This window comes from Peromyscus leucopus, chromosome 6 (assembly GCF_004664715.2).
Source record: "Peromyscus leucopus breed LL Stock chromosome 6, UCI_PerLeu_2.1, whole genome shotgun sequence".
NCBI lineage: Eukaryota > Metazoa > Chordata > Mammalia > Rodentia > Cricetidae > Peromyscus > Peromyscus leucopus.
This window is the reverse complement of record NC_051068.1, coordinates 76,672,581-76,695,355: the sequence shown is the minus strand read 5'-3', so window position 1 is coordinate 76,695,355 and position 22,775 is coordinate 76,672,581. Positions and strand designations below refer to the sequence as shown.

Genomic DNA, 22,775 nt, shown 5'->3' with positions numbered 1-22,775 from the left:
AGGCATGGTGGAAACAGTTCCCACAATGCAATAGAGCATGAGATTGATACCTGTTTTTCTGTGCCTGGTTTATTTTGCTTAACACAATGTCCTCAAGTTCTATCCATCTTGCTGCAAATGGAAAGATTTCACATTTTCTCATGGATGAAAATATGCTGTTGCATATGAGTCCTATCTTCTACATCCATTCATGTGCTGAATGTGGAAACCAAGAGGAATGGGGGAGAAACCTGAGAAGTAGTTACTAGGTGCTGGGACAAATGCACAGTCCATTAGTATATACAACCAACATGTGCTAGTAGTGTGGACATCAAAATAGCATTTATATCCATAAATCTACTTGGAACATGAGATGAGAGAGTTCTGTAATGAATGTCTAGTGCCTGATAATGTCTTTCAGGAAAGAGTCTGGCATCCATGCTGGCTTTCTTAGGGTCAGTGCCATGTGACTCTGTGGGAAGAGCTTTGGCATCCAGCAGGTAGTTAGGGAGATCCGTTGTATTTGAGGTTTACATCCCTTGAAGCACATAGAGAGTCCTGCTCCTTCCAGGAAAGACTGTCCATTTCATGAAAGAACAGTTGGAGAAGGGAAATACAGGTTAGCATGTCCTTAACAATGTGCCCTCTCCCTTTCCCACATAGATTGAGCATCCAACTTTGTCACCCTGCTTTGAGGAGTTTATGTCATGGTCACAGTCAGGAGCCCAGAAGTTCAGTGGGTGGACTCTGTTCTCAAGAGGTTGCATGCATCTTCCTAACTGACAGACATTCTGAGTTCCCAGCCTGCTGCTGAATTCCTAACAAGCACAACTTCAGGCCTATACTGATTGAATATCAACATTAAATATATATATCAAAAGAGGATTTATTAGACTGGCTTATATGATGCAGTCCAGCTAGACCAGCCATGACTGCCTCACACTGGAGAGGCCAAGAATCTAGTGTGTTCAATCCACAGGGCTATATGTCTCAGCCGTCTTGATCCAGCCCTGAAAGACTGGAGACTTCGTGGAGACCACCTGGTCTGCAGTCTCCGCTGGAATCCGGAAGAGGATGGTAGGAATATTGATGAAGAAAGAACACAGCAACAGGACACATGAACTTCCCAGCAAGAGTGGGGACAAACAGACAAAGACCAAGTTTCTTCTTCACGTCCTTCAAGCTAGGCTGCTGCCACATTCGGGGTGGGTCTACCGGCTCCTAACAACCTGACCAAGAAAATCCCTCACATGAGGGCCCCAGCAGATGATGTTTTAGTTGCTTCTAGACACTGTCAAGGTGACAGCCAAGACACTTCCCTTTGGGTGTGACACACAGTGGCCATTTCCAAATCAACACTCATTTGAATGGTGGTAAGGAGGGGAGTGGTTCCTACCTCCACACTGGGTGATGGCTTCCAGGTCATGAGGCAAAGTAAGACTGCCTGGCTTTGCCCCATGCCAGGAAGCTCCAGCTGTAACTAGTCAAAGAGGCACAGGAAGGGACAGGAGACTGGAAAGTTCCTCCTGTTAGTCTGAGCTGAACACCAGCTTTCAACAACAGATTCAAAAACCATTCCCAATCAATACTTCAGGACAGGCGCAGGAAAGGAGTCCCTTGGCCAGAACGCTTTAGGATCCAGGCTGAAATCTGCCTCACTGAGCAGGACTTTGCTACCACTGATCTGGTCAGGAGGCCAAACTTTGATCAAGTGAAAACAGACATTGAGAAGAATTTTGTTTGTTTTCTCAGGGCCTGTTGGCTGCCGGCATCTTTCTGCTGTGGAGTTGCTGGAAGGCCATTTGTTTATGGAATTTGTTGTCAGAGGAACAGTCAGGGGAAGTGAACTTAAGGAGGTTCACTCCCACAAGTGTGAACTCAGACAGGAAAAAAAAAATCGATAAAGGTGGCGGTAGATTTGCGCGCGCGCGCGCGCGCGTGTGTGTGTGTGTGTGTGTGTGTGTGTGTGTGTAAGGATCCTAACACAATCCACTTTACACAAACAAAACTAAAACACTAGGCCACAACTCAGACTGAAAGAGAAAATAAAGTTTTCTTTCTCATACCACAGACAGATTCTGGAATGCCTTTCTGTGCCACAAGTCTGGAAAAACAAACAATGGCAACAACAAACTCCTCAACTCGGTTCACACACAGTGTTTGAGGACTGGATGCACAGTGTAAAGAGAGAGCCACCTGCAAGCTATTTCATTAGGAAGCAGGTCTAGGGGAGAAAGCAACATTTGCAGATCCTGAGGCACTGGACTTGGAGCTAAGAGACATAAGGAAGGAATTTTCATCTAATACCCTTCCTTCCAACTTAGGGTTTGGTGTCAAATGTTTCAAGCCTTGATCACAAACTCGGCTTCCCAGCGATTGGCCACATCAGCCTGCTACTTGCCGGTGTCCCTCTGTTTATCCTGCAGAACGCTTAGCTCTGGGGACTAGATTTGAGATGTAGCCTGACCCTGGCTCAAGCTCTGTGGAATGTCTGGAGTCATGATTTCTTTTCTGCCTCAAGCGCCCGCTTTCACCACCGTCACCTGGGGATTTAATCCACTCACCTCATTCATATCAGGTGAAGTGTGTGGTCTGGGCATAGGACAATCAATACATCACACTCCCTGGGCACTGATTAGTTCGTGATGGCAATGACCCCATGCGGCCAGTGAGATGTCTCTGCAAATTCTGAGACATGAGGAAATGCCTCTGCCTAGACTAACTACTCTTCTAGTCTGGATTTGAGGCAATGTACCCCAGAACTATTTGGTTTGATGGGGCACAACATTATCCAACAGTAAGCTTAGAAGCCCCCTGGTCAGTCGTGCCTAAACTAAGATAAAGTTAGATCTGCTTGGGTTTCTATAACAAAATATCTCATAAATCTGGTAGCTTAATCCACAGATAGTTATTTATCATGATTCTGAAGTCTAAAAAGCCCGAGATCAGTGTGCCAGTAAGGACGGGTTCTGGTGGTTCCTGCTCAGCAGATAGCTGCCTTCCAACAACGTCATCAGATGGGAAAGGGGTTGAAGGGAAAAAAAGAAGACGAAGATGTAGAGAGGACAGGAAACAGAGGCAGAGAGGAAGCCTTGACTTCTTCCTATAAAGGCAAAGAATACTACGCCCACCGCGGGACTCTCACCTCATACCCTCATCTAAATCCTAACTATCTCCCCAAGACCACACATCCAAATGCTGTCACATTGTGGGGTAGGCTTTCAACAGCAATTTGAAGAAGATACAAACATTCAAGTTTCAACAACTCCTTTTTAGGCTTGTGAATTACAGGATCCATGCATTAATATTTTGCTTTAGACTAATTTAGGCTGGGTCCTTCGTTCTCTCATAGCTGAGCCTTAGCTTACAGAGATATCTATCTTGGAGACCAGCATTTTGAGCCCCACCCATGAAGAGCTTCCATTTGTTCCGGCTTGAGAGCTCTTTCTTTCTCTTCCACCCCCTGCCTTCCCTCCCTCCCGAGCACAGGTGTGCCCCACATCGGGACATTCTGAATCAGAGTCTTAAGTAGCTTTGTACACTTGCTTCTTTGCTAGAAGGTAACTCCACCAATTACTGTAAGAGAAAGCTAGGGAAAGACTTAGAGTAAGCTGTTTTCATTTCCCCCAGATCTTCCTACACAGTGCCTTTCATAACAGCTCTTCATATACTTCGAGTTTATTTTGGGTCATAAACAATTCCAAGGGGTTTGTCTCACAAAGGGTGCCATGACTCGCTGGCTTTCAGACTGTCTGGAATTTGAAAGAAGAAGAAGAAGAAGAAGACAGAAAAGGACAATCGAGAGCATTTGATGGCCTAGAATGTGTTCCTGGGAAGCCATGTTTTGCATCCAGCTAGTCCAACTCTGCAGGGTCATTTGTATGTGTCAGTCAATTGTTCAAACTGTGGCAATGGTGCCAGTTCAGGACTAGACCCTCTGGCAGGCACTGCCAGTCTGTTTCCAGGGCAGATGGAGATCACGGGAGGCTTCTGACCTTGGACTTGGTGTGAGTCAATACGAAGATGCAACAGGTGGTGAAGTCGAACCTGAGCTCCAATTCCAACTCAACTGAGGAAGCTTGGGCATGTCACTCTGATTCCAAAAGATCTCATTTCGGCGTCTATCATGTGAGAACCATGATAGCACTCTGGAGTAAATGGTCTAATGTGTTTGCCTTTTCTAAGCAGTGCCCTACAGGGACACCCAGAAAGAGTTTGCCTTTGCCTTCTCCATTACACATTAGGACGATCGGCAGCCTGGAAATCAGTGGTGCCAATTCCAACCACGGCTCCTTTCCTCACATCTGTGATGCCGAACAAATCCGGGTTTGGTGTTGTTGTTGTTTTCCAACATGAAAATAGAAGCAACATCGTTATCCTTGTTTTGTAGATGACAAAAATAAAGTTCAGAAACTTGGACAAAACCACTCATTTGTAGGTAGAATTCAGAAATGCATTCGTTTTCTCTAAAGGGCATATTTTTACTTATTCTCTCTCTCTCTCCAAATCTCTTCTTGTGAGTATGTATGTTGTATGTGTGAGTACACATGTGTGTGATATACTCATCTGTATATGTGTATGTGGAGGTCAGAGGTCAGCATTAGAGGTCCCTTTCTAATTTAATTACAAAATTTCTCCCTTTCCTTACCTCCCTCCAAACCCTACCATACTTTCTCCCCACTCCTTCAAATTCATGACCTCTTCTTTCATTATTGTTATTCCCTGCACATATGTATGGGTATGTATGTATGTATATACATATATATTTCTAAATATAACATATTGAGTCCATATAACATTACTTACATGTGTGTGTTTTCAGGACTGACCTTTTGGCACTGGGCAACCAATTGGTGTGCTCTTCTCTGAGAGGACCACCTCTGAGGCTGTTCAGACATTAAAAAGGAAATCTAATTGAGAAAGACTCATGGGATTTCTTTCTTTTCTTTCTTCCTGTCTCTTTTGAAAGCTCTTCCCACCTGATCACTGTTCATTTTACCAGCATCCAAAAGACAATCACTATGCTGCCTGCCAGAGGAGGGTGTCCTGGACTTTATGACAGACATCAACCTTGTGTAGTGTCTAGCATGGATACGGTTCCCAATGAACAGACACCAAGAAATGACGGGAATTCTGTGATAGTATTTGGGATGGTTGTCCAAAATGGTATGTGGCCTCTAGCTGGCTGGTGCTAGACTCTAGGTCAGGTTGGCTTTTGGTATCAAGCCCATGCCTTGTAGAATCTGAGGTGAGCCATGAAATCTCAATTTTTCTATTTCTAATGGATGAATGTCCTCTCTGCACTGCCCTCACAGATGACCCTCATCCCCTCACCTCTAAGCTGACCTTTGGGCAGGGGACAAGGAAGCCTGGACACCTCTCCTTGGGGAAAGCAGGTAGTGAATGCCTCTGGAACATGGCTGCAACAGGAGAGCACAGGCTAGCCCTGTCTGTCTCCTTGTTTAAGTTTCCTGGACATGGTGCCAGGGGAGTGTGGGCAGGCCACTGTGCTGGTGGCAGGCTTGAATGAACCCTTTACTGAGGGCCAGCCGCTGCCATGCTTCCCAGCATGTCACACACATGCGTCCTTGCTGCCACACACACTTGGGATGGCCGTCAGGCCAAGTTGGTTAAAATCACATCACTGTGTGTGGTGCAGCTCCTGGTGTTCCACAGAAGCCCTGGACTGGAACCTGTGCAGGCCTTTTAATACATGGCTGGGAAAAAGAGAAATGAATGTTCCCAGTGCCTTCCCATTCCCGCTCTTACCAAGAAGACCTCAAATGAAGGGGGTGGGGAGTTTCATACCAGAGGCAAGTCTGCAGTGAGAATCTCTGAGTCTATTTTCGGCTAGGACCATCTGGACACAAATCAAGAATCTAATTCCCCCCACTACTTTCTTTCCCCCTTGTACTTTAGCTGACTCCGAGAGCAGAGAGCCTGAAACCAAGTCTGGACCACAGAATTCCATTAAAATATAAAGAATAAATAGAAAGAAAATGTCACCAAGTTCCATGGATTATTCCCCTCATCAAGTAGAGGCCAGTGCTATGGCAGCCAGGGTTCTGCAGCCCCTCCTCCCAGCATCTTCCAGAACCTTCCAGACATGTTATAGAGAGAGGCAAGTTAAGACTCACAGCCCTTTCTGGGCACTCTCTGTCTCTGTCTCTGTCTCTCTTTCTCTGTGTCTGTCTGTCTGTCTGTCTCTCTCTCTCTCTCTCTCTGTCTCTCTCTGTCTCTCTCTCTCTCTCTCTCTCTCTCACACACACACACACACACACACACACACACACACACACACACACGCTGCAGGACCAGGAAACACAGAAGTTAAAACTGTGCAATGGTCATTAGGCACCCTCCGTCGAGGGTCAAAAGTCCACCGAGAGAATATGCTGCACCCCTCGTGAGTCCCTGAAACCTCCTCAGTACAGCAGCCTCACCCACATGACAAAGACCCTTGAAGAAGCCTGAAATCTTACCCAGAGGTGGTTTGAACTCCTTCCACATGGTCAGCAGCCTGAACTGAGTGCAGGGGCTGAGAACAGGGTGAGGGGTCCATACTCCTGGATGCTGGTGAACTTCCTTTAAAGTCGGTGATGCTAAAGTGCTTCAGCTAGAAAGGGAGGTACAGGATGTTCTAGGCTGGATCTCCCATGCAAAAAAAAAAAAAAAAAAAAAAAAATGAACATATTATTCTGGAATCTGGAGATCAGCAACTTAGATTTATGTTGTATCATCTCGGCTAGCAGAAGCAGATCAGGATGAAAGTGAAGACTTTGTTGCACGTGGTTGTAGGAGAACGGTATTCTGAAGAGCTAGGGCTCAGGGAATCTGCTCTCTCCGATCTTGTTCTCATTGTTGGATGTGTGTGTCTTCCTTGGGCACCTGGAATATCGAACTTGGGCCTACTGTCTGCCAACTTCTCTGTGGCTGACTTGGGCAGGATGCCTTCTTCAGTGTGAGTGAAGGGCTTTGGGAGCTCCTTGTCTGACTGAGTCTCTCAGAAGAGGCAAAGAGCCAGCTGGAATCCTGGTGGCCGCCGGCTGCCAGCAGGACAGATGTATCAAGTCAGGTTTATGGGAGAAGCTTTCCCAGACTGTTATGTCCAAACTTCTGTCCATCCTGCTGTAACCTCTCCAGTTAGATGGATGGAAACCAGATCAGTTGAGCCTGGACTGGAGTTGCATAGATAAGAACTCAAAGAAGAAACAAATAGTTTATCATTAGATATTTTTCCACTCCAGCAGAACTATCAGGGATTGAAGAGAGCTAGAAGGGCGTGGCTTCTGAAGGACAGTTGAGGTGACAACCAGCAAGTGACTATGGGGACACTTGCTCAGGGAAGTTTTATCAGGATACTTCATGGCCGACTGGACCCAGGACCTTCTCAATATAGAAATGGCCATAAAAAGAAAGCAGACAGATTCCCAGGCAGAAAGTGACCTCTCCTCTGAATTCCATGCTTGGAAAAATACTCATTTAAAGGAAAGGGGGAAAACTTTACATAACAAAATCTGGCTTCTTCAGAAGGACCTGGTCTATGAACACAGCAGAGAGAGCCCCAGAACATGCTCGCACAGTTGATGCTGCCCGGTGGAAATCCATTGCCGCTTCTGAGCTTCCTGGACTGAAGTGTGACACCTCCACCATGTGTGTGAAGAAATCTATTTCATATGCATGATGTGAGGAGAATCATATGCACAAGATTTCAACCACTATTTGAAAGATATTTTGAGAGTCATGCCTACCCATCCATCTAGGCTACATGATAGAGCCAAGATGTGTTCACTGAGACTGGCCAAAGAGGTTACATGCCAACTTGAGTTTCTTCTCTCTCTTTTTTTAAAAAAAAAATCAAACTTGGATTTTTTTCTTTTAAGATTGGTTCTTACTATGTAACCCAGACTAGCCTCAGACTCACTATATAGCCCAAGTTGGCCATGAAATCATGATCCTCCTGCCTCAGCCTTTTGAGTGCTGGGACTGCAGATTTGTGCCACCACCCCCAGCTGGTTTCCTCACTTAAGCGCAGGTCAGGGCAGGAGATGGCTTTCTCACAGCACAGGACGGGGAAAGGCTGTCACTGCCAAAAACAAGCACCAGATTGGGGGAGCGCAGAGAGGCTCGGAGAGGCTCTGGTACGGAAGAGCACTGACTCAACTTTTAAACTCCAGGGATTTGTCTTCCAGCTGTGTGGGTGGTCCTGAACTTGGAGACACAGGTAGAAAAGAACAGTGAGAGATTCTATGTGGCCTTTGTTTTCCTCTGTTTTAAATTTTGCTGACTGATTTTCTACCTTTCCAGTTGAGGTTTAAAGCTATTTCTAAGTAATTAGCATAAAGGAAAACTTCGTTTACAGAAATTTCTTTCGATTTTTTTGGTTTGAGCATAGCAAAGGTGTCAGAAATGGTATCGAGAGTCCTATCTTTCCTTCCACTACTTCTCTCCAGTGTTACCATCAAACACAATTGTGTCAAGTGGCAAGATTCCTGATAAGAAGTGACTTCAGGGTGGACGGGTTTCCTTGGGCTCAGGGTTACCAAAGGGATCTGGTCCATCACGTTAGGGAAGGTGTGGCAGCAATATCGTGAAGTGGATGCTCACACAGCACTCCTGCTTAGAGAGCAGAGGGCAGCCAGGGAGGAGAAGCATGCTGTAAAACCCAAGGTCCACGCCCAGTGATTCACAACCTTCCACAACCTTCCAAAAGCACTTCCAGCTGGAGACCAGGTGTTCAAACACATGGGCCTTGGGGCACATTTCTCCGCAAAACCACAGCAATAATAATACATTTAATCAAAGCCAAGAAACGAACATGGGTGCAATACTATGAAATAAACTACAGACTCCATCCCACTGGTGTCCAGGATCCCAAGTTACACTGAGTTATTGTAGCACCTTAGTCTGTAAGTGTGGAATTATTCCTAATTAACTTTTAGAGCCTCAACATATATTTTTATTTCAGTGTGTGTATATGGTATGCATATGTGTTCATGTGGTACACACACATGTGTATAGCTGTGTAGCAGTTTCCTCTGAGACTAAAACATCCCATCTTGAGGAAATGTTCTTAAAATAGATGTTTACAGGGAGGTAAAACAACAGGATGTTCTAAGTTGGAGGAGGGGGTATAAAATATTGCAGGGAAGCTCATTAAGACAGGAAATAAACAACTCAAAATAGCTTCAGGAAGTCCCTGAAACTAACCAGATTCATAAGTCTGGTCCTTCCCAAGAGTATATAAATAGTAAAGACTGCTGAGAAAAGACTCCCAGACAAGCCCAGTCACCTGGGAGAAGCGAAGACCAGCTGAGCTGCGTGAAAGAGGCCCAGAACAACTGAGCCACCTGGAAGGGTGGGCACCCTCCAACCTGCTGATCTGCCTGAAGGCTGTGCAGTGTGCTCCAGGTTCCCAGCTTTGTGAGCTGTCACCTCTCCTGGGGTGGGCTTTGGTGATGCAGCTATCTTTGAGTCATTTCTGCTCTTGTAAGTAACTCCTCACCCATATTCCTGCAAGTAGCCCCAAGCAAACTCTTTGGTTTCCTAAGCTGGCCTGGGCTGGTATCCGTATTTTGGTTTGTCCTCAGTTCCCTGTCTTGGAGTGAGTAAACATTTGTTGATGTCTCGCCAGAAACAATGTCACGCAACATGTATATATGCACGTAGAGTGTAGATGTTGCTATCAGTTGTCTTCATCGATAGCTGTCCGTGTCATTTATTTAATTTGAGACAGAATCTCAACCGGCACTCATCAGTTGACTAAACTGGCTGGCCAGTGGACGCCAAGCATCTTCTAGTCTCTGCTTCCCAGTCTGGTTACAGATGTGCACTGGTATTCTGGGCTTTCTCCACGGCTTCTGGAGAGTCGAGCTCAGGTAGGTCCTCAGGCTTGTTCAGCAGGCACTGTATCAACTGAGCTGTCTCCCTAGTCCTCTTAGGATGCTTTAAAAACTTTAAGTTTGAGATAACTGTAGATGTACATACAGAAACATCCCACACTCTTCCTCTAATTGCACCCAGTGGTAGAATCTTTCAAAACTACAGAAGGCCATAACTGGGACATCTGTGGCACAGCGACACAAGCACCTTGCTCAGATTTCATCAATTTCCATGGGAACCCTGAGTATCTGTATCTGTGTGTGTTGTCGGCTGCCCAGAGGCTGAATGATCCCTCACAGGTGTGCCTGAGGCTTGTCTTCTGAATGGTTCCAGATCCTGTCTAGTTGACAATCAACACTAGCCATCACAATTGGTGTTTGGTAGTTGATTTTTCCCCCTGCTATAACAATATTATTTCCCCCTTTGTAATGAACTCATGGGAGGGGAAGCTGCTTTCCTTCATAGAATGTTCAGAACTATGGAGTGTTCTCACTAGAGCCTGTGGCTCAATCTATGGACTCCTCTAGCACAGCCTAGCTAGGGCTTATCATGAAGAGACAAGAAGAATTGCTTATGAGGAAACTTGATTCTCACGCGTTCTCCAATGTCAACCCTTAGCTGTTTTTTTTTTTTTTAAAACATCCAGCTAGGAATGTTAAGTTCTGCAGGTAAGGACACATTCTTCAATGGCTTCTTCTGGTGGAGCCCAGTGAAAGCCTAGAAGGCAGAGAAATAGCTCCTCAGAAACCCAGGTGGCTAGCAGAGGGCAGTGACTGGCTTCTGGAAGGAGCCTGGGACCTACTTGCTCCTTCTTGTGTCCCTTCCCTGGGCCAGCGCTCCTTATCTGAGCTCTGGTTCCTGCCTCCTTCTTCGTGACATCCACTTCTATCATCTTTCTCTTATAACCACTAATCAGCTGGAGACATGTAATGTTAAAAATATTTGATTCTCTTCAATCCTGAAGGTTTTAATGAATGAGAAGGAAGAAAGAAAGGAAGGGAGGGAGGGAGGGAGGGAGGGAGGGAGGGAGGAGGGAGGGAGTGGGGGGTGAGAAACAGAGGGAGGGCTGGAGGGAGGGCATAGGTAAGGGAGGTAGCAGAAAACTTTCAGTGGCCCCCAGCTCCAAGAGTCTTTCCGTTTCCCTTACAGATGACTAAGTAGTTCAATGATTGTGTGACCCAGCTTTGATCAGAAGGAAAGCAGAGGTTTCCCGAGACAGTTTCTTCTTTTCAGTGGGTTGATCTTTTTCTCCAAGTAGACAAGAACCAAAGAACACGAGGGCCTGACTTCCACAGCGGCCATTCTGCAGCCATGTTGTAGACAGACTTAGAAGAAACAATCATTGTGGATGGTGAAATTGCTAGACAAATGGGTGGACCTTCCAAGACATCGATGCCTCTCAGGAAAATGTAGCATGATTTTTTTATAGACTTAGTTTACGTTATAGCTCTGTTTTTTTTTTTACCAGCAAATTCCTCAATCTCACTTTCCCCATAAAGATGAACATGAAGAGTGAGCATGTGTTGTGATCTTAGTGAGTGCCAATCACCAATCTAACTCATGTTAACTCATTAAATATTTACACGTGCCTCATTAGATAGGTGCTCTTGTCTGCATTTTAGAAATAAGAGAACACAAGTTTAGGGAGGTTAAGCTTCTAGTAACATTTGAGTCAAAGTTCTAAGCATATTCTGTCCAAGTCCAAGTTGATCTTCCTCCTTGGAAGGAAGCATGGTTGAGTTAGAGTCCTTACTACTTAGCACAAGGCCAACACTCAGCATTTGGCAAGTGTCAGAAGGGCAACATGGGTTATTTATATACTTCCTTCCAACATAGAAGTGGGTGTTTTCCTTTTGTAAGAAAATCAGAGAGATTCTGAGATTTGAGTGAGAAATACAAGAGCTTTTATGGAAGACTTGACTTTTAACTGGGGATAATTGATGCCATTCAGTTTTTGCTCAGTGGCCTACATAGTGTCCTTGGAAACTAAAGCTGTCACCAAGATAGAATTATAACCAAACTTTTATATACACAAGCCTCTCTTTATTATACCTGAGTGAGGGTGATAAAAGAAAAATACTTTTATAAGTGACACCAACAAAATAACAAAACACATCCGTATTGTAAAGAATGCTGCGGTGGTTTGAACAGGTATGGCCCCCATAGACTCATATGCTCGGCCCATAGAGAGTGGCACTATTAGAAAGTGTGACCTTGTTGGAGTAGGTGCGGCCTTGTTGGAGGAAGTGTGTCACTGTATGTGCGGGCTTTGAGATCTTATGTGTTCAAGCTAGGCTTAGTGTGGAGTCTCCTTCTGCTGCCTGTGGATCAAGATGTAGGACTCTCAGCTCCTTCTCTGGCACCACATTTGCCTGCATGCCACCATGTTGTCTATCATGATGACAATGGACTCAATCTCTGAACTGTAAGCCACCCAAATTAAATGTTTTCCTTTGTAAGAGTCACCATGGTCATGGTGTCTCTTCACAGCAATAGAAATCCTAACTAAGACAAATGACTTTTCTAATATGATGATTTTCCACAGGGAAAAGGTACAGTGGACATTATTTTGAGTGTACTAAGATTTAGCATTTGAGAATTGATTTGAGATATCAGGAAATAAGAGAAAGAATTATATTGCTCAGTATGACTTGACCATATGAATGATTTGTTAATTACAAGTATCTTAGATGAAGCAATTAAGGCAGGATAGAAGAAGCCATGGTAGGCGTGATCCTGTGAGGGGGAGCCTAATTCTCAGGAATGGAGTCTGGAGGGAACCTTAGAAGATGCTGGAGCCTGGCCAGGGCCCATGGTCACAGTGGTTGCTGCTCCACAACTCTGTTTAGATAATGCTCCAGGGCCCAGGCCACTCCCTACAGTTCTCCCCAGACAAGAGCCTTGGCTGAGTCCTACAAGCATATGAACTCTGGTCTAGTGGGACCCATTAACACCTCATTTGTCATCCATCACATCTATTCCTAAGGGAGAGTGCCTGGGATGGAGGAAGTAGGCCATTGTAGCCATTTCTTTTTTTTTTTTTTTTTTTTTTTTTTCACTTTTCTGTTAGCTTTGCTTTCTGGAGCTCACTTGTAGAGGCTGCTCGAACCAAAGATCGCTCTCTCCCGATGCTGATTAGTGCGACCCGGCTTCATTGTAGCCATTTCTATCTCTGTTGGCCTAAAAGAGAGACCTTGCCTTCTTACTCAATGTTTTGGTTTTAAGAAATGCCTAAGCTTATGAGATTGTGGTGATGGGTTAGCAGTGGTTTAGAAGATGCTGTCTTTGACTTCTCTGAGTAATTTGGGAGTCATAGTAAGTGTCACCAGATCCTCTGTCATGAAGGAAGAAATCAATAGAAGTAGGCATAAGTGTCTATTGCAAGTTTTTCTAGTTTTACAAATATTCACCCAAAAGAGGGTTGGGGAGTGGCTCAGTCAGTGTGGTTCTGAGGATCTGATGTTTGGATCTGTGCTGGTTAGTTTTTTTTTGTCAACGGAACACAAGCTTAGGTCATCTGGGAAGAAGGAACCTCAACTAAAAATATGTCCCCATCAGATTGGTCTGTAGGCAAGCCTGTGGGGCATTTTCTTGATTGATGGTTGATGTGGGAGGCCCAGTTCTCTGTGTGATGCCACCCTTAATCACATAGTTCTAGGTGCAAGAAAGCAGACTGAGTAAGTCATGGGGAATAAGCCAGTAGACAGTGTTATTCCATGGTCTCTGCCTCAGCTCCCGCCTCAGGTTCTGGCCCTGACTTCTCTTTGGAATGAACCATAAGCTATAAAATGAAATCAATCCTCCCCAGGTTTCTATTGGTCATTGTCTTTATCACAGTGATAGAAAGCAAACTAGGATAGATGCTCTCCCCTCCCCAGATACCTCCATAAAAATATCAGGGTAGCAGAGTACATTGTACTCCAGTACTGGAGGATAGGCATATGTGGATCTCTGGAGCTTGCTGGCCTGTTTTTGCCAAATTGGTGGCTTCAGGTTCAGCAAGAGACCCTGTCTCAAAAAATAAGGTTGTGAGTGATTGTGGAAGATACCTAATGTTGACCTCTGGCCTCCACACACACATGCATGCAGGTGCATACATACCCACATGGGCATGTACCCACATGTACACATACACACACACACACACACACACACACACACACACACACACACACACACACGGTGGGGGAGAGATGCAGGTGGTCCAGACTTTCCTACAGTAGTGACTTCCTCCTGGTCCTCTTCCTGAAGTTCAGGGTTTTGTGCAGTTCTGTCTGTTGTAATCTGCAGACCGTGTTTTCTGTGTTCTGTTGGTTACCCTCTTTAACTGCTCAGCATGCCTGGGTGTCCATAATTAGGCACTTAAAGCCTTCCATTCGGCCACTTGGCTTACACATTTTATCACCTCTGTGTCCCATCAACCCTAGGATTTGCCTCCCACAGATTGCTCTGAAGTATTTATTGCTGGAAGTCTTTTCTAGGAAAAGGTGTTTGAACTTATTCTATTTAGTGCTTCCCTTTCTCAATCCTTTCTACTTACCTTTCTTGTGCCTTCTGTGTTTATTGTGATCTCTTTCAATTCTCATATGTCTAGTACACACATTGCTGAGTATGATGATCCTGTTTTGATCATCTTTCCACCAACATGTGCAGATCTGGAGAAATACCATGTGACTTCAAAGATAATGTGATTGGGGCCATAGTCAAGGTGGATTAAGAAAGCTGGTGATATGGTGGCAGCTGTCATGGTTAACATATTCTCCACTTCTCACGGGATCTTCACGTGACCTTTCTTACATATGCTGTTGACCAATGCACCCAGGTTCCAAATCCTGCTTATGACACTGGTGAGCCTGTGCCTAGGGTGGTCTTTTCAGGTGAACTGCTTCAGTCCATATAGGCAAGGTTATGCTGTAGCAACAGGTAACCCCAACCTTTCAGTGACTTCAACCCATCCATTCAAGCATTGTCTGATACAGATCTGGGGACTTGCCAGCTCAGCAGTTATGCTCCTGAGGGCTCAGTCCCGCTCTCCATATCTGCCTTGTTTGCCAGGATCATTATGGTGCTGGGGGGGGGGGGGGGGGCAGGGGAGGGAGGGGAGGGAGTTCAAATGGAGAGTTAAGCAGCAGAACCAAACCTGAAATGACCTGTGTTCCTTCGGCTCACATTTCCTTGGCCTCAATTTGTATGACCATAGCTAATACCAATATGATAGAGAGTAAATACTTCTATGTGAATAGAGACAGAAAAAAAAGCTTGCTACTGGGGCATAATGCTAATGCCACCTTCTCTGACCCTCATTTTTCTCAAGAATAAGATGGAGAGAAAATCTACCACAAAGGGTATTATGATAAGTCAATACAATATTGTATAGAGAATGCCTAGAATTAATAACAAAACACCCAATGAACAAATGGTTTTTATTCCCTCCAACATTATATTATATTATATTATATTATATTATATTATATTTTTTATTATTTATATTATATTATATTATCATGTAGTAATCCAACTCTACAGCACTTCTCATGCAAGGAAAGGCATAATCTAAGGAATCTGCACAGTAGTTCCAAGAAGAGGCAATGTTACACCTGCCACTTGAACACCTTGACTTCAGGATATGACTTTTTGCATCACGTGGAGAGAAGGAGAATATTCATCAACATGTTGGCAATCACTACCTCTAGCTGTGGAGTAATACATGAATTTAATTACTCCCTCATAAATCCTGACAGTTTTCTGACTATTTTACCATCAGCGTGCAAAGTTAAGAATAGCGGCCCTCTAGCTGCCAGGCACACATCTTTTTTCTCCCAATGCATTATGATGCAGGTGCTGTCATCAGGTCTACTTTGCAGTCAAGGAAAACAAGGCACAGAAAAGTTAGTCAACTTGCTCAAGCACTGAGGAGCAGAATCAAGATTTGTACATAAACCAGAGACTAAGCCATGCTGATTTTAATAGCACACCTCTGTGCTCATGGCCCCAGTATAAAATGTAGTCTGTGCCCAGCACTGCACTGGGAAGGAGACAGGATCAGGAGCCCCACTCCCCTATCTCATCAAGAGCATCCTTACAGGTACACGCGAAAGGTTCAGTGAGTCAGAGGGAGGGATTCAGAGCAGGGTTCTGGTCTTTTTCTAACTCGGGACGTGGCATAGCGTAGCAATTTGATACTTATTTGCTGAATGGGCAAATAAATAAACAGAACTTGGGAGGCTTGCATCTCATCAGGGATGGGAAGTCTGGAGAGGCTCCTTGGTGTTTAGAATTGCACAGCTAATGAGTGGGTGAACAGAGAAGCCCGATGGATGCCTGCTTTCTTTCCTCACCCATCACACCAGCTTCTCCTGAGGAGACTCAACTTTGGGAAGGGGTCAGCTCTCCCTGTCCCATATCAGAATGGTAGCATGACTCTGTCTTAGTCACTGATCTATTGCTGTGAAGAGACACCATGACCAAGGAAACTCTCATAAAAGAAAGCATTTAATTGGGGCTCACTTACAGTTTCAGAGAGATAGTCCATTATTATCATGGTGGGAGCAGGATGAGAGCATGACATCACTCATGATACTGGAGCAGCAGCTGAGAGCTACCCTGATTTGTAGACAGAGGGGCAAAAAGACTGGGCCTGGCATGGACTTTGGAAACCTCAAAGCCCACTCCCAGTGATCACTTCCTCCAACAAGGTCACACCTCCTTATCCTTCTAATCTTATCAGAGTTTCACTCCCTGATGACTAAGCATTCAATTATATGAGGCTATGGGCTCATTTTTATTCAAACCACCATGTACCCTGAATCATTCTACATTATCAGGGTCTCAGATGTCTCTTCTTAAGATCCCTCCTGCATTGCTCCACCTGCCTGGAACGTGGCCTTTGAGCAGTATCCCCACACCATCTACTTCGTCCTTCAGGAGCCACTTCTTCAGTTTTCTGTGGCCATACCATGACCTGTGTGCTTCTTTCCCACAGCCACGCTGCCTGCTTTCCCCTCTGAGTGCTCCTTTTCTGCTGACTAGTGAATGCTTTAGTTCTTCTCAATCAATACCCTGGCAGTAATTCCAACTGGTCTACCATTCAACTGTCATCGTTTATGGAAATGATATGCAAATGTATATTTTCTCCTCAGCTCCCAATTCATATATCCAGATGCTTACTTGACATTTTTACTTGGATGCCTAATATGCATCTCAAATTAATTTCCAAAACCCAGTTCTCTTCTCCCTCCACTCCTGAGTGTCTCAGTAAATGACATCATAAACTTGCTTGTCAGTGGAGATAAAACCTTGGAACCCTTCTTTGGTGTCCCCTTCCTGAACCAGCGCATCCCATCCACCAGCAAGTCCTATTTTCTGCTTCCAAATCAAGTTCCCAAATTTATCCACCTCCTTTCATCTTCACTCTGTCATCGTAATTCCTACTTGGACAACTTTCACAGTTTTTCACTGCCTGCATGTTTCTATTCTTGCCCTGTTCCAGCCCATTCCCCCAACAATGAGAATCATCTCTCGATGTGAACCAGAACTCGTCCTGTGTCTTGAAAAGTAAGATCCAAGTCTTCACATGGAGAACTTGGTCCCTTCTCTGGCTCTACAAACCCTCTGCTTCACAGCCTTTTCCCTGGTTTTAGGCACTGAGTTTCCTGCTGTAGTGCCTGTTTATCTGTTCTCCTGTGGCCTGGAACATTCTCTCAGTGTGTGTTGCAAACAATCTCTATAGGTCCTACAGAGTTAATATGTGCTTTTCTCCCAGCTCCAGGATTGCATTCAAATGTTACTTTTTCAGTAAAGATTTTTTTGACTACCCTAAATAAAGAATGACATCCCTAACCCCCTGCCTTTTGTCCTTGGGTACCACATTAACTCACCATCCTTCTTAATACTTACGCTGCTGCAATGACTTGTGGTTCCTCAGTGGCCTGTCTTCCCACTGCAGCGGGGACTCCAGAAAGGGAGGAAGGTGTCTGACTCATTCACTAAGACATCATCAGCACTCAGAACATGGTCTGGCTCGTAGAAGATGCTATGAGAGCAGGCTGGGTTTTGAATAATCCACCGTCTCATTCCCACCAGTTATCCGTACACTGGGTTGATCCCTCTGGGTTTGCTGTCGATTGTTCCCTTCAAGTTCCTTACTTAACCTCAGGTCTTCTTTCTGACAAGATGTCAGCCATTTCTGATACCACAGAAAGTAAAATTTATCAGCCTGCTTTCCTTACTACCGAATATCCGATCATACTATACTTCACTCTCCGTGTTATAAAAGGCCAGACGTTTATCCACTTGTACAAAGATTAGCACCTGGGTTAGTACCATATTGCCTTTTTCATCTGAGAGATGGATGGACCATTGAGCAGGAGAGTGCCTCCCTTGGTTTCTTCTGAGCCCTCTTCCATCTCTTTTCTGTTCTTGGACTCTGTTCTTACCTAATTAGGCCCTTGTTTTCTGTGATGCTGGAATCTTTTCTTCCCAAATGGCTTCCATCTCCCCAGCTCAGAACAGGTGTATGTGGAACCTTGCCTCAAAAACAAGCCAAGAAACTCCTTTCCTTGTAGGCTCTGCACATCTTCTCTGCAGTCAGTCACCGAGAGACTCCATCCATGTGTGCTGTCTCTTCACTCCTTCTGCTCTAGCTTTTCTGATACTTTTTTTTAGACTGTACTAATTGTATAAAATAAACATCATTTTTTTGAGATTTTTATATGAATGTATCATGGAGTCTGACCATATTAACCTCTGCCAGGTCCCTACCTGTCCTGTGCAATCCCACTTTTCAATTCTTGCTATACTGTCTCCTCGGCTGTTGGAATCACTTTCGAGAGTGCTGGTTTATTTTTGCATCTCTAAGTGTTTCTTTCCAGCATTTTCCATGTCAGGTCATGCATTGCAGCCTTTGATCCATCTTTAATTGTTTTTAGAGGGTGAGAGACAGAGGTCTTGCTGTGGCTTTTGACTTTGGAGATCCAGTTTCCCTGGTGCTATTTGTTGAAAAGACTGTCCACTGGATAATGTTTGGGGCACCTTGGTCAAAAATCAGATGGCTGTAACGACTGGGTTTATTTCTGTATCCTCTATTCTATTCCATTGATGTTTGTGTTTGGTTCAGAATCAGTACAATGATGTTTTTATTACTTGGATTTGTAGTGTAATTTGAAATAATGTGATACCCAATGTTTCTCTTTTAGCTCAAGGTTGCTTTGGATGTTCAGGGTGCTTTGTGCTTCCATGTGGATTTCACAATTGTCTCTTTTCCATTTCTGATAGTGCTGTTAAAATTTTGATAAAAGTTGCATTGACTCTGTAGATCACCTTTAGTAATGTAGCCGTTTTCACAGTATGCTGCCAATCAGCACACAGGAGAGATGCCTTTTCCAGTGTCCTCTTTGGCTTCTTTCTTTGGTTCTGAAGTTTTCTTTGTACCGGCTGTTCCCTTGTTTGTCACATTTGCCCTAGACTATGTTTTTAGACTATTTCTAGTGGGGCTGTTTTCCTGAATTCTTAGCACAAACAATTCTGGTGCATACGAACGATACTCATCTTTCTGTTGATTTGTGTTTTGAGGTCTTGCTGATGGGGTTGCTCAGGTTTAAGAGTTTTCTGGTGGAGTCTTTGGGGCGATATTTTAAGTGCAGAAATATATTGTTTACGAATAGGGATAACTTATCTCACCTCTTCCTTTTCTATTTGTGTTCTTATTTTTTTCCTTGTCTTATTACTTTGGCTGTGACTTCAAATACTGAATAAGAGATGAGAGTGTGAATATCTTTGTCTTATTCCTGATTTTAGAAGAAATGCTTTAGGTTTTTCTCATTTAGCACATATGGCCCACTTATGTTGTGATATGTTGTGATATGTTCCTTCTATTCCTAGTTTCTCAGGATTTATCATAAAAGAATACTGAACTTTATTGAAGAGTTTTTATTTTCGTCATTTAATTTGTGTGTGTGTGTGTGTGTGTGTGTGTGTGTGTGTGTGTGGAGAGAGAGAGAGAGAGAGAGAGAGAGAGAGAGAGAGAGAGAGAGACTTCTACAGTGCACACATGGAAGTCAGAGGACAACTCCCAAGAACCAGTTCTCTCTCCTGCAATCTTGTAGAATTTGGGGATTGAACTCAGTTTACGAGGCCACAAGCAAGTGCTTGTATCTACTAATCCTTTTCACCAGCACTGTTAATGCTGTTTGCTGCATCTTGTGGGATGGTGATATAATTTTTGTTCTTGGCTCTATTTTTTTGTGATACTACACTTTTATTTTTTTATACCACCTTTGCATTCCTAAGATGAAGCTAACTTTGTCACAGTAACTTTTTAAATGTGTTGTGTGTTGGGTTTTGTTTGCAAGCATTTTCTTCCAGAATTGCAGGTCTGTGTCTATTGGGGCAATTGGCTGTGTTTTCTGTTTTTGTTGTGCACTCAGCCAGTTTTGACACCACGGTTATCCTGGCTTCATGGAATGAATTTGATAACAACCCTCCCCTCTCTGCTTCATGTTTGAACTGTTCTGTTCTTGTGTTTCTAAGCCCCTGGGAAAGGTTCATTACTAGGTCATTTGTTAGGGATATCACTGACTGTTTGATGTACATCATATCTCTAAACTTGCTTCTGAGAATTTTTCTTGCATTGGAGAGTTGAAGCAGCTATCATTTAAGGCTATTACTAAGAGATACTTGTTTATTTTGCTGAGCATGGTGGCACACACATTAATCCCAGCACTTAAGAGGCAGAGGCAGGTAGATCTCTGTGAGTTAAAGGGCAGAATGGTCGACATAGCAAATTTTAGGTCAACCAGAGCTACACACTGATACCCTCAAATATATATATGCATATACATTTTCAAGCAAAAAAATAAATAACAAGCAAAATAACAGAGACAGGTATTTACTTATTTTTGTGATTTTGTTTGATTTCATGGTTGACTCAATGCTATTTGGTTTTTTTCTTCCTTATCTGTCTTGGGATTTTGCCAATTTCCTGAGTTGATTCTTTGCTAGTGATCATTTGCTCCTCTGCTCCTCTCATGAAACTTACTCTTTCTGGAACTCTTGTGTGTGTTGAACGTCTGCCTTCTTCCTCGGTATGTGAGATTCCTTTATTATCTTCTATCATATTGACTAGGTGGTCAGGAATTGCTTCAGTTTGTACTCGTCTCAGACTTTTTTTTTTTTAATCTCCATCTGCTTAAAAAGAGTACTTGGTCAGACAGACATAATCTTTGCCAATGGATAATTAATTTCAGGGCTTGAACTACATATTTTCTTTCTGAGATTTTTGGGTTTCTGCTTAGAGATCTGATGTTATTCTGATGTGTTTATCTTTGGATACAAATTGGAATTTTTTTCTTGTAATATTTAAGATTTTTTTGGTCCTTTGGCATTGGCATTTCAGCTACAAAACATTTTGGAGAAGCTCTGTGAAATTGTCTAATTGGAATTAGATGCCTCCTCTGTTTTCATGTTTCCATCTTTCTTTATATTTGGAATTTTTTCTGATATAATCTCATTGAGTGTTTCTATGATTTTTTAGACTGTGTCTTAACTGCTACTTATGAGGTTTGTTCTCTTGATCATGACCCAGTGTGCTTGGCTAGGTCTTTTTCTTTATTGTCTTCTGAATGTATTATTTCCTTGACATTGTCCTTGATTATTGATATTCTTTGGTTTGGTCGAATTTATTGGTGATGCTCTTCACTGTATATCATATTTAATTTATTCAGTCATTTCCAGCATTTCTGTCTGTTTTTATTTTCATAACTTTGAACTTTTTTTTGCTCTCTTCCTTATTATCAAATTTTTCATTCATGCTATAGATTTTTTTATACAGATTCTGAAGTTTTTTTACTCCATCCATCTGCTTGCTTGAATCCTCTTCCAAGTCATTGATCACTTTTTTTAAAAAAAATATGTTTTGAATGGCTGGCATTTCAACCACTTCATTAACTTTGGCTTGGGTTTAAGAATTATGAACTTTTGGAGGGTTTTTCTTGGTGGTGGTTTTTCTGTCAGTCTGTCTGTCTTTGTTGGTATGTGTGGGCACACTCTTCTATGTTTGGGTTTTTGTATTCTCACCTGCTTTTGTTTGTTTTGCATAGGCGTCTTAGTGGGCAGTTTTCTCTTGCATCCGTGAGCTCTTCAGAGCTCAGGAGTCCTGCCTACGGCTCTCCTCTGCGTAGTCCATAGGCCACAATTGTCACTTACATACATTAGCAATCACTGGTCTGAGCCAAGTCAGCTTGAGTTCCCTGTGTGGTCAGTGGGTCTAGGATTTTCACTGGCTTAGACTCTCAAGGATGGCAGGGTTAGCTGAGTGTCCTGCTGGCCCAGGGGCCTCATTGTAGAGGGTCTCCCAGGATGGCCTCTCTCCTTGGCATCTGCTCGATCTTTTTGTTTTATTAGTTCTTTAACAATTCCATAAATGTGTTTTGATCATATTCACCTTCCCTAGCTCCTCCCAGATCCACCCTTCTTCCCTGCCTGACCACCTTTGTGTCATTTCCACCCCTCTCTTTCTAACCCCTCAAGTCTAACTTGTACTACTACTATCTGTTCTTGGATGTGTGGCCTACTGGAGGATGATCAGCTGACTAGGGGAAACATTCTTAAAGAAAACCGACTTGCCCTTTCCCAGCATCCATCAATTACAGTAGCTCCTCAGCTAGGCCTGAGACTTCAGGAGTCGCTCCCTGCCTACTCCACGCTGAGATTTGGGCTGGCTTGAGCTCACATGAGGAAGGGTGGGCATGCTGTCACAATTGCTGTGAGCTCATATTCTCAGCTGCCCCGTGGTATCTGTTTGGTTGTGGTCATCCATCACCTTTGGCTCTTAGAGTCTTTCTGCCCCCTCTGCAGTGATCCTTGAGTCTTGGGAGGAGGGAATGTGGTAAAGACGTCCCATGTAAGACTGAGCAGTT

General features: G+C 43.8%; 1 long non-coding RNA gene across 1 annotated transcript; it reads right to left on the bottom strand.

Annotated features, from left to right (window-relative positions):
• Nucleotides 1-847: 847 nt before the first annotated feature.
• On the bottom strand, nucleotides 848-7,059 carry LOC119088207. The gene is made up of 3 exons (XR_005091819.1): nucleotides 6,462-7,059; nucleotides 4,809-4,865; nucleotides 848-4,283 (listed from the first exon to the last, which is right to left on the bottom strand). It is a non-coding gene; the product is annotated as an uncharacterized LOC119088207 (long non-coding RNA).
• Nucleotides 7,060-22,775: the final 15,716 nt, after the last annotated feature.